Raw genomic sequence first — 18,461 nt, 5'->3', positions numbered from 1 at the left:
GCGTGACGAGCGAACGCTTTAACTACTATGCTACCCCACAGCCCGGTTGTTGGTTTGAAACCCAGGTCATCCTGGTTCTGTTTGTAGATGTATCAGCACCAAACCAGTTTTTTTAGACATGCATCACTTCAGGCGTTCCTCTTCAGGATAAGACGCTGCGATATTAACTGGAGTACCGTTAACAGCAGCTTTAAACCCATCTCACTCAGTCGAACCAACATGCTTATCTATCTATCTATCTGGCCTCACACATGAATGTTGTTTTCTGATCGGCTGAGCGCTCTTCATGATGGAAAGGAGATAACTAAATATTCTTGTCGCCTGGTACTCCATACTATGATCCTGATAATTAAGTGCTTCAAACAGTTAAAAAATAGCATTGAGGAGTTCGGTAAGGTAACACGTTGTTCATTGGTCCCTTGGGGCCCATAGGTTCATGTACCCCTCGATGTTTCTTATATGTTATAAACAAACATGAGGGTATATCAGCCCATGTCCCCCTCGAGACCAGTGATTAATATATATATATATAAATATAATCATTACAGTGTTTCAGTTCAGTTTAATGTGGGACAAATACTTGATGTCAACAACAACAATGATTAATTTATATAGTGCAAAACTTCCAACTAAGTCAAAGAGCACAGTGGCCCTGTGAGGAACGTGTGCAGATAGGCTTCTCTGAACAGGTGTGTCTCATAAGAACAGAAAAAGTCGGAGTTTGTTTAATTTCTGATGAAGAGGTAGCAAGTTCCAGTCCTCGTTACAGTTAAATGTGATAAATAGGTAGTGTGTAGGTTGTAACTTGGCTTCTGTGAGTTGAAAGTAGAAATTGATGATACAGTACAACCAGAAATAATTGAGAATTTAAAGATTGTAATTTTCATTATTTTTTTCACTCATTACTCAAGTATTAATGTGAATATTAGCAGAACATAACTCCAGATTCAAAGACAGGTGAACAGTTAGTATTTTGTCAAGTCACCATGGGCAGCAATGTAGGCTTCAATGCCGCGGGCATACTACTCATCAAAGAAATTAAAAGTCGTGGTCCATGCTGTTCCAATATCGACCACCTCTTCTTTCATTTCAGCAATATTTGTCAGATTTTTCTTATTGACACTTTCCTTCATAAGTCCCCAAACATTTTCTACTGGATTTAACGGGCCATTTTTGGTCCTAAACCATGCCTGTGAATGCTTTGAACGATGTTTTTGGTCGTTGTCCTGCTGGAAAATCCAAAACTTTCCATAGAACATGTGAGCAGATGGAAGTAAATGTCCTCGAGAATATCTGTGTACCGCTCACTGTTCATATTCCCTTCAAATACACAGAGAGGGCGTTGCCCCTAACACAGATATGCCACCCCACACATTAAATTTCGACTGTACTTTGGGCTGATACAAAGGTGTTTCAGTTTGTTTGGTCCAGAATTTCAGTGTATTAGGAAACAGCCACACAAGAACTTTCATCTGAGAAATCACATTGTCCCAGTTAAAATTTCTATGCTGTAAGCACCAGTTCAACCTCCGCTCCTTTGTTCAGGTTTCATGATCGGGTGATGAAATTCCTCGACTTTTCTGCCAACCCATTGCATGCAGCTCAGTTCTAATTGTCTCCTTACACACAGTCACAGTTCCTCTATCAATCATATCCAGCCTTAAGTTTTCTAAACTCCTTCGTTTGTTGTTAGAAACAAGAATACCGCCACCTCCTGTATCAATTTTCTGGACCTACCTGCGCTTCCCCTGGTGCTCAATGCCATATCCATTTGCAATATTTTCTTTCCAAACGCCGCCATAAACAGTGGACAAAGGGATGCCTGTTCTAATTTGAAATCACTTTGGCTGGGATCTGACGTCCCTTTTATGATCCATACTGAGGATCACTGAAAATGTCGTCTGCTAGCAAGTAAACAAAGGGGGATAACTCTTCACAAACTAATGAAAAAGGATTAATGGAGTTGTCTCTCTTGAATGAAACCAAGCACTTGATAGCTGGTCAAGGTTGTTTATACTAGAAATCCAATTAAACATACAGTCAAATCCTGATGAGTCGAATCTTTGGGGACCAAGTAATAAATTCGACTTACTTACCGTGTATCTCGAGACATAGGTATGGCTATGAGGGTAGAAAAAAGGTGATCCAGTCCTAATTCCTCTGCCTAAGCATTTGTTTATCTAATGATTTCCTATAACTAATAGGGGCACCTTATTAGTTCCAGTCTGATTAGCACAGACAATGATTTCTGTAAAATCACTAATCTGCCTTTTTGAACTCACCTGTCAAAGGCGGAAAGGTGTGAGCCGCTAGCTGGTTTGTTAATTGATCAGTTTGTTACACCAATCAACTTCTCATTGACTGACTTCGCTTATGTACACAAGATTGCTGTTGTTTGAATCTCATGGGACCAAATTTCTTCTCGAGTCATCGTGTGTATTTATGAGACGAATTCGTGTAACCGTATTCAAATGATGACAACTATAACAGGGAATGGTCAGGACCAACAGGTACTTTCCGAGTTATGCACAATATTCGAGACACCGTCATTCAACTCATCGGGGATTTGACTGTATTCCTAAAATTTCAATAATTTCTGGTCATACTATACTTTGGATACTGAGGATGGTGAATGGCATTGCAGGTATCGCTATACAGCTTGAATTTGATGTTTACCTGTTGGACCAATGAAGACTCCTGTGTCCCTCTGTGTGTGTGTGTGTGTGTGAGTGTGTGATCTGTCTAACAGATCAGCATCTACAGACTGTAGTCTTACATGCTTCACAGATCTCTAAGCCATAATGACAAGAAATGAGACCTGAACTTCACCTCCATTAGGAACTAGTGGTGAGGTGGAGGTGAGGTGAGTTGGAGAGGTGAGGTGATGAGGTGAGGTGGAATTGGCGGCTGCCTGTCGCTGGAGAATATAGTGCTAGCCCACTGAGATACCATGCCCCAGTGAAGCATGAATACCCCCACTCAGACACATTATACTGACTCGAGCCGACCAGTCCTTATTGTACCCATTAATGCCGCAGCTAGCAGGAACCAACAAGTACCATATTTTAACGCTCTTTTGGTATGATGCGGTCGGGTTCGAACCATTGACCTTCCGGGCTCGGTCCGGCTGACGCTTTTAACCACTACACCACGGAGGCAGTCATTAGGAACTAGAGGTCACTTTCACAGGAATTTATTGTTAAATGATGAACCTGAGAAGTTTTTATATTATATACTATTCACACTTTGCTAAGGATCAAACCATTGATTCAACAGAAAACTATGATGTGGGGTCTAATTTGTTTTAAATATCTAAGCTTATTGTAAGCATGGATCCTAGGTTTCAGTATGCCACTGCATCTTGTGGATCCCATACCTGCTATTTACAGGTGTTGTGTACTTGTCAATGACTCGCCATGATTTGCAAAATGGTTGATTGGTGCAGTGAAAACAATTTTTATGGTTACGCATGTTTCAAGTGCATAAGGTTAGATTAAAGTGGCTGTTTACCTAAAGAGGGGTTACCATATCATTATTTATCTAGTTTTAAATTGATACAATTTCAAATTATAAATCTATGTGTAAGTAAAGTTGGTAACTTTTGTGATCCTTAGCAAAGTGTGAGTAGTATATATGAAATGCCTATAAACAGCAATGTCATGGTTATTACTTTGTTTGTTCGTTGTTCCACTCACGAATATTCCAGCTTTACCATGGCAGTCTGTAATCCAGTGTGGGACAGACAACACAGTGACTGACATCTTGAGCATCAACCTTCACACCTGAGATACAATGGTATGCACCAATACTGCTTCTGTTAAGTCAGCAAGCCTGATCACCTGATCCTATTAGTGGCCTCTTTGGCCAAGTATGTTTTGCTGAAGACCAACTCTTCCTTGATCTTCACCGCCTCTTTGGTGTGGTTAGATTCTCAGAGAGCGGAGTCGTCCGCCCCCGCATGAGCCAAAGAAGGTCAATGGTTCGTCCCCATCAAGGCCATACCAAAAGACGTTAAAATATGGTACTTTGTTGGTCCCTGCCTGGCGCCACATTAATGGGTACAATAAGGACTGGTCGGCTCGAGTCAGTATAATGTGTGTATGAGTGGGGTATTCTATGCTCACAGCTGCATGGTATTTCAGTGGGCTAGCACTATAAAACCAGCTTCCAGTCTGGGCTAGTACAAGCAGCCGCACCTACACATACACACGCATGCACGCCATCATATGAGCAAAATATTCTCAAGCACGATGTAAATCCAATTTCAATTCCTCACCTCACCTCCTTGATCCTCAAAGGTTTAAGGACAACGACAGGGATTTACCTCGAGTCCTGTATTTGAGGGTCCCGGACTCATGCTTATTATTTTCTACTGTCGTGCCCGTTTATCCGAACCTCAGATATCTGGAAAACTTCGCCTTCGAACGAAAATTCATTAAAACAAATTCACAGCGTTGTAAAACTACTCACTTAACCGAATCCGGTTTCCGTAACGGATGGTCATTTTCACATACCAAATGCTAAATCATATGCATTTTTTTTCTCGTATATCCGGATGGCTGAGCACCTGTCAGTATGTTTACAGCGATTTTACCGAGTGGCCTTGCGTGCCCTAACATGAAACAAGGGTTACAAGCCGGCATTCTTTGAAGGGTGAGAGGATTAACTGCCCTTAATTAGCAAGGTGACACTGAGTTAATCTTGAGGCCTGTCAATTGTTATTGGCAAGGCTAGACGTCCCGTTGTTTTGGCAGTGATTTCAATCCGAGGTTTATGTTGGGTACAGGAACAATGCAAAAGCGTGGATGACATCAGAACTGTTTAAGTGATTGGTTGCTAGCATTTGACAGACAGATGAGATTAACTTCTACTGTATATGAAGCTCTTTGTGATTTCAAACAAGCCGGGTTGTTGTGAATGAGATGATTGAGTGTTAAGTGACTATTAAGCTTCATGATGTACTGGTAAATAAAATCTTAATGAATAAATAAAATACTGCTGTATTATTTCTTTCGAGTCGTTTCATGGTAATCTGTTTTGTATCAAACCATCTGTCATGTGACCAATTTCCATGGCGGCCACAACACACATTGCTGTTTTAAGCTAATTCGCGATGGGATTTGGCTCATTATTTAATTATGTTTTGGGAAATCCATTACAGCGACAGTTAAGTATGATTCTTTATGCTACTATCAGTCGTCATTTTAAGATTCCCGTAGATTTCTGTCTTCAAACTTGATGTGTTATGGTAACAACTCAGGGGCGAGCGTGGCTAGACTGAATGAATGACAGGTTTATTCGTGGTGTATTAATTTTCGGCTAAAATGTTTTACGCGAAAATAAAACCTGCGCGAAATATAATACGTTTACAGTATTTGTTATTTGTTGATCAATAAAGAATACGTCTGAGGCTTATTATGTTCGTTTGTTTGTCTGTCTTTTTCCATATGGTCCTCGGTTCAGATATCCGAAAATTCGTTTATCCGAACAATTTCAAGAAAAACACAAGTGTTCGGATAAGCGGGGGACGACTGTATTTCACACCCAGGTTAAGTGTGGAAACTTTGTGTCCTGGAAATGTTACCATAGTATAATGCATCCATTTTTTACATCATAATCACAGTTTCAGATAAAGAAATGTTGGGATCTGACAAATTCTTTCATACCTGTCTGAATAAATATACTGATTGCATGAACCAGGAGAGTTCTCTGTTGGACATCAGCCACTTCTCCAAGGAGTCTGGTCCAGTTGCTCGTTTACTGCTTGACATGCTCTTATCTTGATCAGAGAGCTTTCAGATACTGATCTTCAGGCATGAACATATAACACGGGTCATTGCACAGCCAGTAAGAATTGTGCCAGGAAGATGTCAGTTTAGTGAAGACTGCTGTTATTTCTTATCGTTCTTTGCCCTTGTATGACCTTTGTGATATGATTTCTCGAAAACAAGTCAGGTGAGCTACAGAGTCCTGTGTTGATTGAGCCAGGGTATCGTAAAAACCAACCTTCCACTCCCCCTCCATCCATCACAAAGTACACTGAAGAAGCTGGACCATGATGAGGTCCAGATGTTCATCACTGAAGCTGGACCATGATGAGGTCCAGATGTTCATCACCAAAGCTGCTACCTTAAATATATGTTGTGAATGTGATTGATCAGATGTGGATATGGATGATAGATTCTTTTGACCATTATATTAATTCACTGCTTAAAACAAATTTGGAAAATAAGAAAATGATGCAAACAGAAGTGACTTTAAAATTCCATTTTTATAGACATTTGGGTTTTTTCAACCTGAAAATAAGATGAAATCACTTTCTTTGCAAGCAAATCTTTGGGACAGAAACCAGGATGACATGCAAATGGAAATGTTACCAGCAGACTTCATGGCTCTATTTCCAACACTGGATAGTCCCCAGTGAGTGTATAGATTTTGTTTAGTTTCCTGCCTACCTAGTCAGAATGAACATACTATGAAAGTTGCCATTCCTTCTTTTGTTGCAGCAACCAAGATGAACATATCAATATTTCATCTAAATTCTTGGCAGGTTTAATCATGCGTATTTTAAGTTGAGTGAATTATGTGCAGATATTCTGATATGTAATGACATATTTATGTGCAAGGTCCCAGACCCTAACTGTATGTTTATTACTGGAATAAGCTGACTCTTTGTAGGAATTGATTTTGGCATCACCAACAGGTAAATATTCTCTTGAAAAGTGACGTGAAAATCATTATAACCAGAGGACAACAGTTTCAGTTAAGTGGATTTCACATAAGCAGCCTTAATTTTCTTTTTTTGTCTACTTTTTCTTATCAGAGATGTGTGTTGGGTGAGTGAGTCAGTGAGTGAGATGAAATTGGGTTTTACGTCGTGCTTAAGAATATTTTTCGCTCATATGACGAGTGCATGCGTGTGTGTGTGCGGCTGCTTGTACTAGCCCAGACAAGCTGGTTTTATAGTGCTAGCCCACTGAGATACCATGCCACAGTGAAGCATGAATACCCCACTCAGACTCATTATACTGACTCCCGAGCCGACCAGTCCTCGTTGTACCCATTAATGGCGAGCGCCAGGCAGGGACCAATAAGTACCATATTTTAACGTCTTTTGGTATGACGCGGTCGGGGGTCGAACCCGCGACCTTCCACTCTCCGAGCGGATGCTTCAACCACTTCACCACGGAGGCGGTCGAGTGAGTGAGTGAGAGAGAGAGAGAAAGAGAAATGGGTGTTGTTTGGAGTGGCAAACTACATTTCGTTCATGACAATGTAAGCAAGGTTCAAAGTTTGAAAATGATAAAGCGACTTAAGAAACATCTGTGAATGTTGGCATTAAACAATTAGAATTGGTTACTTTTTACATTATTTTGAAGTGTTTTGATGGGTTTCAACTTTATAAAGATAAACTTATCAAGAATTTTATTGAAATACTGCAGATTGTGATGGATCAGGATTACTGCTGATCATGAGCAGACATCCTGAACCAGATATAATACTAAAACAGGATCAATCACCAATTTCAGGATTCCTTCATAGAAATATGTCACTATTCTTGATTCACATGATTCAACCACATCCACTTGTAGACATGACGTTCCGTACTCTTCGCCGATTCAACCATGACACAACACAAGTATGGTTTCACAGTTTTATTCCAAGGATTTGACAGGAAAGACCACACCATAACACTGAAGTTGGAAGGGGTCATCACACATCATTGCAACATACAGTTTTACTTGATAAGCAGAATATGGATAACAGTCATAATCATAAAGTACATAGGATCGTATACATAATTCATTTTCATAACATGCTTTTCCATACCACCAAATAATCAAATGCATTGCAATAGAGTGAGTGAGTATGGACTTAAGGCGCTTTTAGCAATATTCCAGCAATATTATGGCAGGGGACACCAGAAATGGGCTGCACACATTGTACCCATGTGGGGAATCGAACCCGGGTCTTCGGTGTGACGAGCGAATGCTTTTAACCTCTTGTCTACCCACCACCAACATTGCAATATAAATAAAGCGTCACTCAAATATGCAACTGTTACTAAATCTGACAACATTACAATGGTATTTTGAAAAATATCAGGTGTTCCTTTACTTCAGTGACCACCGCCACATACATATAGCTGGAATATTGCTGAGTGCATCGTTAAACAACAAACCAAACAACCTTTACTTTAGTATATATTCAAACAATATATTATTGTACATTTGCTGAGATTAAACACAGTGCTGGAAATGTCAATGTATGGGTTAAGTAATACAGAGATGCTTAAAAAGATGCATATACAGTACAAGGGCATACACCACTTTCCCTATTTATATCACGTCATGTGAATTTGTTTTACAGTGGAATCTCTCAAATCAGGACTGTGTAATCTGGTCTTCTCCATAATCTTGACTACTGAGTCCCGGCCAATTTTTCCCTTATTTATCATTAATGCTTACTTTATAATCCGGACTCTCTCAATTACAGATTACAGACTAAAATAACAGTCCAGACAATCAACTTGCTATGAGTACAATCTTTGTAATCCGGACGTAGCTGACTATAACAGCCCGTTGAATAAACATCTCTGTTACTGGTTATTGACTGAAAACATTGTATTACGTGGAAATTTACAGAGGCAGAAGCAATTCATGGTAACAGACTTTTTCCAATGAAAGTATAAATAATATATTGAGTATAAATAAAAACAACAACAAAAAAAGAACGATTCAAGTTGTTGGTTGTCCTTAACAAAGGGAGGTAACTCATCATGGCAGTGAACATGGTAACGGACAAAAGTTGTCGAATCCAGACAAATGAGTCGGTTCCAGGCCTGTCTGTAATAGACAGATTCCACTGTATTCTAAATTGATTGTGTGAATGTTTCAGAAAGATATGGTGCAAAGTTGTTGATAGCTTTCCCTGCACATACTGGTGAGCCCCCCACAATACTGTAGGATATTCACATGGAAAACAGGTTCATGGTCCTTGGGAGATAATACCTGTGACAAGGGAGGTAACTGCATAAGTTCAAACTAACTAACAACTGCAATCAAAGTTCTGCATGGCAGCCATCATTAATGCAAATGTTTACCCACCAGAAGGATTGCTGTTTCATGTAGATATTGTATATCTGGCTTTAAGCTTTACGTATTGGGTTAAGTGTTTTGTGAAGATACAGATGGAATTGATATATCTTTGTGTGCACAATAAACTGCAGCTGTGCCAAATGATTTGTTCTGAGTTTTACAGCTGTGGAAGCACTGTGTGGCCAAGGAGGTAAAAGGGAGTATTTCACTCAAAATGATGACAAGAGGATGTGATGTTTACATACTTGACACATTAATTTTAATGCTTTTAATAACAACAAAATTTCAATAGACAAACTTAATGGATTACAACTTCTTGCACTGTTGTCAAAACAAAAACCTTTGTGTCAACAGTACAAGAGTCTGTATTGAAACTAACTCATGAAATAAAGAAGATGTACTCCATAAAGTTTGGCTATACTGTACTTACTAGCTTCTAAAATGCCACTCAAAGAAACAAAACATCATATTTAACAACTTCAAGGCCTTTTCATGTCTTTGGGAACATACATGACACAGCTTCAATGGTGGGCAAAGGACCCTGATCAAAAAAGAAATGGGCCAAGGATAACATGGTCATTTAAGTGGATCTTAACATTTAATGTCTTTGCAAGAATAAGCCTATGTGTTTCTGCCTGTAAGCAACCAGATGGTACCTTATGACCAAGAGTTGAAATCACCAAGGTGGCAGAAACCTTGACTGACTGAGTTTAGTTTTACGCCGCTTTTAGCAATATTCCAGCAACATCACGGCAGGGGACACCAGAAATGGGCTTCACACATTGTACCCATGTGGGGATTCGAACCCGGGTCTTCGGCGTGACGAGCCAACGCTTTAACCACTAGGCTACCCCACCACCCCGGCAGAAACCTTGAAGAGTATATCTGTTCTGATAGACATGGAAAGTTTAGATAATGATAGTTGACCAGCATACAGGAGGATGGACAGAATATGGGACATTAAACAAGGTGGGAATTGGATACGGTTCAACAATCTTTTGGATGCTGATATTTTTTGCTGATGAATTGGGGAATGTTTACTTTCATTTTCTGCAGACAAGATTCAAACATCAGCCTCTGATTATATCCAGATAAATCCCCACCAGACTTCCCTGCCCCCCAAACAAATAGTCACAAGAGTGCATTTCAATCATCTCACCATGGGAAAACAGCTTCTCATCAATTGGTTGTATTAGCAGAAAAACGATGGCTGAAGAAGTCCTGCAGAACCAACATCTGAGTATCTCCCATTTGATGCACAATTCTTGTTCAAAACTAGATTAGTGTACTTGGCCAAGAGTGATCCCTCAGTAAAAGTTCACAGCTGAGGTATGTGACCAGCTGTTTAACAATGCTATCATGTCAGACCACCAGAGCTCTTAAATTGAGTGAATTGGATTTAATGTCACAAGTCTCATTTGCCCTAAGTATCAAAAACTATTTGTTAAAAAAATGTACAGATCTAAAAACACTCAGCCACAGCACCTTTTTCTTAACAAAAAAGTAAATAAAAAAATTAAACTGATAAATGAAAACTTCCATCCAAACACATAATATTTAATTTTGCTGACTTAGGTATTCTTCACAAAAGGTGGCAGAAAAACAAATTGGTCTGCCCATCCCCAAAAGCATTCTAGTAAGTGGAAGCAATGCTTCATAAACTGACTTCAAACACTGTAGAAATAACATGAAGAACAAATCATGTCGGTCACTGTCTATTTTGGTTAGTGATACACCTTATTTCCTCTCCGAGAGCTGCATCAATAGCTGTGAAACATGTACACTATGGGGGAGTAAGCCAGGTGTTAAAGCGATATGCTGACCAACTGACATAGATGTCACTCAGGGCATAATTACTGGTGTACTTCATGTTCATGCCATGGAGAACATGTCTCAGTAGACGGGGAGGAACCAGTGAAGTAGCTGAAAACACTGTTAGCCCTCCTGGGTGATCTCTGGAATTGTTATTGCTTTTGTAAAACCATCAACACCATGCATATAGTTTCAGAAATATTACCGTATTACCTCTATTATTTTCTATTTTCTGTTAGCATGTTCCTCTTGTCAGTGTTAGGTCACAATGACTTTGTGTGCTGGCAATTAGGTACCTGACTCGGACTGAAGGTTAAAATCCTGGATGGGGCTCAACCTAATGAAAGTTAGTAGAATCCGTACTTTACTTAAAAAGTGCAATCCAAATTATAACGTTACATTTGAACACTTTCGAAATGATGGGTATAACAGATCAAAATTTCATAGGAATGATTACTGGTTTGACTTCACTCCACATCACTCAGGTTAGGTTTGATGCTATTTTGAACAGTTTTTATATCATATCATGGCATACCAGCTCAATGTCGGGGGGATCATTTATCACTTAGCTGAAAACATGAGTTTTCGTAAGGTGGTAACAGATCTGAAAACAATCTGGATAAACATCGATTTAAAACCAACAGATTAAGGTTTCTTGAATGCCAAAGGGAATTGGGGCAGCCCTGATGGCTTAACCTATTCCCTCCGATTAATTCATCTATGGAACAAAAATCAATTAAAGGTATGCTCACAAAACAAAGTGATGAAGTCAGGGTGCTGAAGAGGGAAGTAAAGTATTTTGTCTATACAACAATGTAAACGTTGCTTATCCATACATCAGCTTGTGAATGTAAGCACAAGTCAGAGCTGTCAAGATTAACATGATATGGATCACATGAGACATATTGTCTTCCGAAGTCTATCACCAACAGAAGGTTTCTGTAAACTTTACCTGGAGCAAGATATTTCAGGCACAAATAGTTACGAGGCCAAAGCCAATAAACCAAGTCTAACAGAAGTAACCTGTGTACACATGATTGAAAAGTGTAAGAATAGATGAAAGAAAGTCAAGGTCACAGGATCAGTGACCTAAATTTTAAATGGTGGCAAGAAGGATTACAGGCCAGTTTTTTCTGAGCAAATAATGTAAGTTGTAGCATTGTGATGAGGGGTATAGGTGGTTTCATGTGTCCTATGTTAGGTTTTATCCACCAAGCCAGAGATGAGGAGGATAAAACGTAACAAGGGATGCATAAAACCCTGTATGCCCCGAATCATAACGCAACAACAAATTTATCTTACTGAATGTTTAAATCTCTCATTTTGTAAATGTATGAAATTCAATCATACATTTTACTAACATGGTTCTGACTAATCGATCCGAACCACTGGTTCATGGTTCAAGACTGCCACAGATGCATGCTTTTCCCCCATTGGGCAGGGTATAAATTATTTATTCTCCGTCGCAAAGATTTATACCCCCGCTTGGGTGGTGTATGACCGTGCACTGGGCATACATGGTAATTTGTTCATGGTCACGTGAACCAATCAGAGATGGGTATTCTTACATGAGATAGGATACAGTCTTTTTCAAACTCCCAAAAACACTTTGGTATAAGGCAAATGAGGAATAAATCAAATACTTTCAACCAATGCCAAAGAAGGGGCTAAAACGTATTTGAAAGCTTTATGCTGTGGCAAGCAGACAAGTGAACTTGAGGACTTGAACCAAAAATCAATGACTAATATGTACACATATTAAATCAAAATGAAACAAACACAAATTTGACCAATCAGCACAAAGTCTGACATCACAAGGAATCCTTTGTAGTACAATAAAAATTAAAGAAAGTCCTACATTCTTAAGTGAAAGTTATTCTATCTTATTCTGCATATTCCAACCTTTAATAAACCAAAAATTAAAGGTTGATGGGAGTAATGCTGATGCAATAGAGGTGGTATTCTAAGAATTAACAACAGTCATAAGTATTGTTCTCATAATTCTTCTGAATCCATCACTGTTCATTTCCAGATCATCAACATCTTCAGACCGGATCCTTCCTCAGCATCAGCAGGTCCCACTTAGATCAGTCAGTGCTACTCAGACCTCAAACACTGACAGCAAATACACTGAAGCTGAATGACAAGATAACAGAGGCACTCCTTACCGAACCGAGTCGAAAACAAAATACACAGCTTGACAGCATTACAGTTGGAACAACACCAATTCCTCTTGCCAGCTCATCCAGGAACCTGGGAGTCACACCGACTCCCAACTGACTATTGAGACCCACGTCGCAAATATCTCCAGAACTTGCTTTTTCATTCTAAGGAACATCAGCTGTATCAGAAAACACCTTGCCACCAGTGCAGCTATAACCCTCATTATCTCTCTCATCATCTCATGTCTTGATTACTGTAACAGTCTTCAATAATGCTCCCAAATCTCTGATCAACAGACTTCAACATGTTCAAAACACAGCAGTACGAATTGAATCTCTAGCTCCTAGACAGGCACACATCACTCCAGTACTCAAATCTCTTCACTGGCTTCCAGTTCACTTCCATATCAAGTTAAAGCTCCTGTCCCTCACATTCCAATGTATCTCTGGATCAGCTCCAGTCTATCTCCACAACCTTCTTCAGATCTACCTGCCTGCTCAAACTCTCAGATCCCAGACCAAGTCTGTCCTTGTTGTTGCCAATAAGAACACTGTCAGCTACAGTCACAGATCATTTGCATATGCCGCAGCAACTGAGTGGAATAATCTGCCCCAAGATCTCAAAGACTCTCAAACCTTGTCATCTTTCAAATACCTACTAAAAACTTCCCTCTTCCAACAAGCTTTCCCTGACTGTTAATATTCAACCAGATTGTGCACTCTGAGCATGCTTATGTTTGGAAATAGCGCCACAGAAACGTACAGCTAAATGTGTCCAGTTGACGACGAAGATGTAAGGTGAAAATGGGATTTAATTTCTTCTTTATTTCCCTCATATATGATGACAAGCACATGTGTGTGTGGCTACTTGTAGTAGTCCAGACTTAAGCTGGTTTAATAGTGCTAGCTCACTGAGATACCATGCCGCAGTTAAATGTGAATATTCCACTCAGACACATTATACTGACTCCGAGCCAACCAGTTTTTGTTGTGCCCATTAATACCAAGCACCAGGCAGGGACCAACAAGTACCACATTTTAACGTCTTTTGGTATGACACGCGGTCGGGGAACGAACCTGCGACATTCCCCTATCCAGGTGGATACTTTAACTACTACAGCACAGAGCGAGTGAGTGAGTGAGTGAGTTTAGTTTTACACTGCACTCAGCAATATTCCAGCAAAGTGGAGGTGGTCTGTAAATAATCGAGTCTGGACCAGACAATCCAGAGATCAACAGCATGAGCATCGATCTGCGCAATGGGGACTGATGACATGTGTCAACCAATGAAGCAAACCTTGACCACCCCATCCCGTTAGTCACCTCTTACGACAAGCATGGGTTACTGAAGGTTCATTCTAACCCCCGACCTTCACAGGTACTACAGCACGGAGTCATTCTGACAGCAAAGAGGGCCTCTTGAAAATTTTAAAGATGGGTTTTGCTTCATTGATAAAAAAGCCCAAGTCTTTACGGCAATGATGTAATAGTGGAAGAGGATCCACAAGAATATGCAAAGAGATGTCATAATGAATCCAGAGGCAGACGTTATGGTGCAGTCCTGATAGGGTCTCATGCACAAAGTATATACATACAGTTCTGTCACCTACAATAGGGACTTCTTTTACTTATTTAATGGAAATTATTGTTTTTAATCAAGCTAGTTTAATGAATATGTCTATTTTAAAACTTTCTGGTCAAGGCTATAAAATACAAGAAATTTATCATTTTCATATGGCTAATATAGAGCCAATATGACAACACTGCAAGTAATGTGCCGTCATATTCAAGTTATTTCTTTCTCTTCACATATATCTGTTCAATTTAATCAATCATCACAGGAACACGAAAGCAAACTGCTGGATGTACCTTGGAAACACCACCACTGAAAGTACCAGTTTCAGCTTCAGTAAAAACTGAACATTAGTCTCTGTGCTTAAACTCTGCCCTGCCCACACATCTATGATGACAGCTAGATGAATGGGCTGTCAGTACCTCTGCAGCCAAGCGTCTGAATCAATCTGAAGCATTGTTTTTAGTCAAATTTTTGAATATACATTATGGCATAAAAAGTTTATGAAGATGGATAATTTTCAAATTTAAAGAAGTAATCCTCAAAATAATTAGGAAGGGTAAACTTATAATGAATATATGGAATAACTTTAGAAGTTTGATATGTAATTGCTGGTATTATAGTGTTATGAATTGCCTGTACATAAAGAGATGAGAGTAGTATGGGACCAGCACATTTCTGAGGTGACGCAATATGGATGTGCCCCTCGAAAATGTACTGGCCCATGACGTATGACGTCACCAAAACAAGATGGCCATGTGCTGACCACACCCTCCTGGTGACCTCACCAAATCATGATGGTGACCATGACACAATACACCACACCCTCCTGGTGATGTGACAAACAAGATGGCGGACATGAAGGATTATGGGTGACGCAACCCCACAAATACGCGTTTTAACCTCAGAAATGAACAATCGTCAGGTATTAAAACGTTAAAATTAGGAAGAAGGCTAGTAAATGTTGTGCTGTCTATGTAACGCTCTCTACAATACGAGATGGTAAGACAGCGATATTTTACATAAAAAATGTATTCTGAGAGGTAGAAAATGACAAAGTAGCATTTGTCGTGCAACTTCCTGTATGATCCTTACCACCTAATCATTCGACAGAGAGATGTCGGTATTATAACGGGCAGTTTACTCCTTTCTCCATCCCTCTGGTGTTTAAGGGTAACCTGAACATTGTAGTAGGACATCTTTGTGAGGACGGTCAAAATATGCAACCACATCACTCTCTGGCTCTAACTTCTAGCGAACACGAATGGCATGATCAGTGTGACCGGAAGCTGTCAGTAACCGTACTTGATCATTCAAACATGGTCAGATGTGACCGGTCAGCGCAATAGTCTGTCATGTGTTGGTCATGAGGTATTTATCATGAGATCCAGTGAGATCGAGAGACAGACAGACAGACAGACACCTCGTGATGATGACGATGACTTAATGTATCTGAGCACGGCCCAATGAAAACTGTTGTGATCATGACATCTGATAGATGTATCACATACTTTGACACGGGAAAGTTAGGGTGAGGGAAATCTAGAGTCGGCACATACTTAAATATAAACCTGTAATCAACCAGTTGCTAGCTACATAGGCCTGTGATCGTTACAGCTGCCAATGTGAATTACAGAATGAATGTCTCTCTCACCACTACTACATTTCGTATGTATTATTACGAAGACGACGTGATCAATGTTGGGAAGGAGAAGGAAGAGCACCAAGGAGAAGAGGATGAAGACCAACACGGTATGACGGTGGGGTATGGTAGAGCTGCCGTGATTGGTCGGCTAACTCCACTGCGGGCCAATGGGTGTCAAGCTAACATCTCCCGGGTCAAAGGTTAGCGCACGGGGTATTTAAGGGCCTGCAACGCTCAGAGAAGTGGCTTGCTTCAGGATACCCTGAACATAGTAAGTAGGGAGGTCTTCCTCCTTTCCTATTAGGTATTGAGTAGGGTTGTTTTTCATGTAGAATAGGAGACTGACTGGTGGGTTGGGGGTAATGATAGTTTAGAGTAGGTTTTTATTTTGTAGGAATGAATTAGTTAGGGTTTTCTTTTTAGGCTTAATAGATTACGAGGGGTGAGTGAGTGAGAGGAAGTCTGGTATTTATTTTGTTAAGTTTGGTTCAGTTTATTTTTATTAACTAATAAATTGTATTTGTTTGGCGAACTTGAATTATGATATTTCTTTGCAAGAATCATTAGTCATGACTTAAACTATCATAGAACCTAAAAGAAAGGTTATAAAGGTTCCGGTTTCAAGGCAATAAGTCTACATCCACTAAAAAAAATACACAACGCAAAGTCTGCTACTGAAACCGTTCAGAAACATCAAACCTAGAACCTTACTGTCACTGGGTGATTCGCCACAACGGAGTCGCCTATTACAGATTTGGTGCCGTCATCTGGGTTGTTTTGTCATTTTCTTAGTGAAACCTAATTAATTCTTGTCAGAATAAGTAACATTGTTTCCGTAAAAAAAAAATACATAAAAAAAATCTCAAAACAAATAAAGTATTACATTTTGTAGTTTTATTATGTGAATCAAGGTCTGTTTCATCATACAGGTATATCCTGTTGAAACTGATTAGAGGTCATAAAGTACATTCATAGAGTACGTTTAGAAGCAGAATTGTAAAGATCTTGGTTTTGCAGCATCTATAGTTAAAAAAAAAAATGGCATCAGGGGAGACACGTGATTTATATTCCATGGCACATGATCAGGTTGAGTCCCCTCCAGATAATCTGGACCATGCTCTTATTGACTTGTCAGATTTAGGTCAAGTGGGATTTGCAACCTCTACACCTAATGTTTGTCGTTCAGTTGAAAACATTGGTTCATCTCATCCACTCCCAAGTGTTAGTACACAAACCGGTAATAGTGAGATAAGGGGTATTACATCATCTGTGAATGAAGCAATGCTGAATTTTCAGCAAGGGTCTGCTTATGGTAGAAGAAGTAGACAAGATGGCCGTTCTGTACATTTTGGTGTTCCATTTGCAGATAGATACTTTGACAGGAAGAATGAATTCTGTAGATACAATCAGAGGGCACCTTCAGCAGCAGGGTTGGTTCCTCGTCCGATGTCGAATACTTCTTTGATAGATTCTAACTGGACAGGTAATAGGGTTTATCATAGTGATGGTGATAGCGCATTTGTGCAACTATTCGTGACGAAACCTACCCATCGTGAAGTTAGACCGGATACTTTTGATGGTAAAAGTTGTGAATGGCCGGATTTTCTTGTTCATTTTGAACAAGTTGCTGCATGGAATGGGTGGTCTAGTGGAGAAAAAGCACAACAGTTAACCATGTGTTTACAAGGTACAGCTCAAAAGCTTCTCAGTAGCCTTACGCTATTACAGTTGAGTGATTACAGTGCAATTAAAGCTGTACTAACTCAGAGGTTCAATCCTAGAGAAAGAGGTGTAGCTTTTCGGACTGAGTTTAGCAACCGTAGACAGGGCAAGGATGAGTCGGTGTCTGACTATGGTTACCAGTTGTGGAGATTGGCACTTTTGGCATATCCAGATGCCACCTTTATTTCACTTGAGCCACATGTCATAGACCAGTTTTTGACAGGGTTGTCGAATTTCAGTATGAAGAAACACATTGCATTTGCACATCCCCAAACATTAGAGGATGCAATTGCTCATGGTGTAGAGTTTGAAGCCGTTGAGGGACATAAAAGCAGGAAACCTGAAACGTGTGAGCGGATTGCCAGGGTTTCCGAACCAGTGTCAAATGAGGGTTTGACTGTGGATGCTGTTGTCAAGTTGATAGATCAGCGTTTAGAAATATTTGCGAA

The 18,461-nt window shown here is 39.8% G+C and overlaps 2 long non-coding RNA genes across 2 annotated transcripts; one reads left to right on the top strand and one right to left on the bottom strand.

The window, feature by feature from the left end:
- Positions 1-2,437: 2,437 nt before the first annotated feature.
- Positions 2,438-13,743, bottom strand: LOC124253806. Its single transcript, XR_006892302.1, has 3 exons — positions 13,732-13,743; positions 8,524-8,529; positions 2,438-2,578 (listed from the first exon to the last, which is right to left on the bottom strand). It is a non-coding gene; the product is annotated as an uncharacterized LOC124253806 (long non-coding RNA).
- Positions 11,222-16,903, top strand: LOC124253807. Its single transcript, XR_006892303.1, has 3 exons — positions 11,222-11,304; positions 14,618-14,619; positions 16,893-16,903. It is a non-coding gene; the product is annotated as an uncharacterized LOC124253807 (long non-coding RNA).
- The last annotated feature ends 1,558 nt before the right edge of the window (positions 16,904-18,461 follow it).

The sequence above is a fragment of the Haliotis rubra genome, unplaced genomic scaffold (genome assembly GCF_003918875.1).
Source record: "Haliotis rubra isolate DU_JTF1 unplaced genomic scaffold, ASM391887v1 Scf553, whole genome shotgun sequence".
NCBI classification, from domain to species: Eukaryota; Metazoa; Mollusca; class Gastropoda; order Lepetellida; family Haliotidae; genus Haliotis; species Haliotis rubra.
Note: the sequence above shows the minus strand (reverse complement) of the source record. Positions and strands in the feature narration are given on the sequence as shown.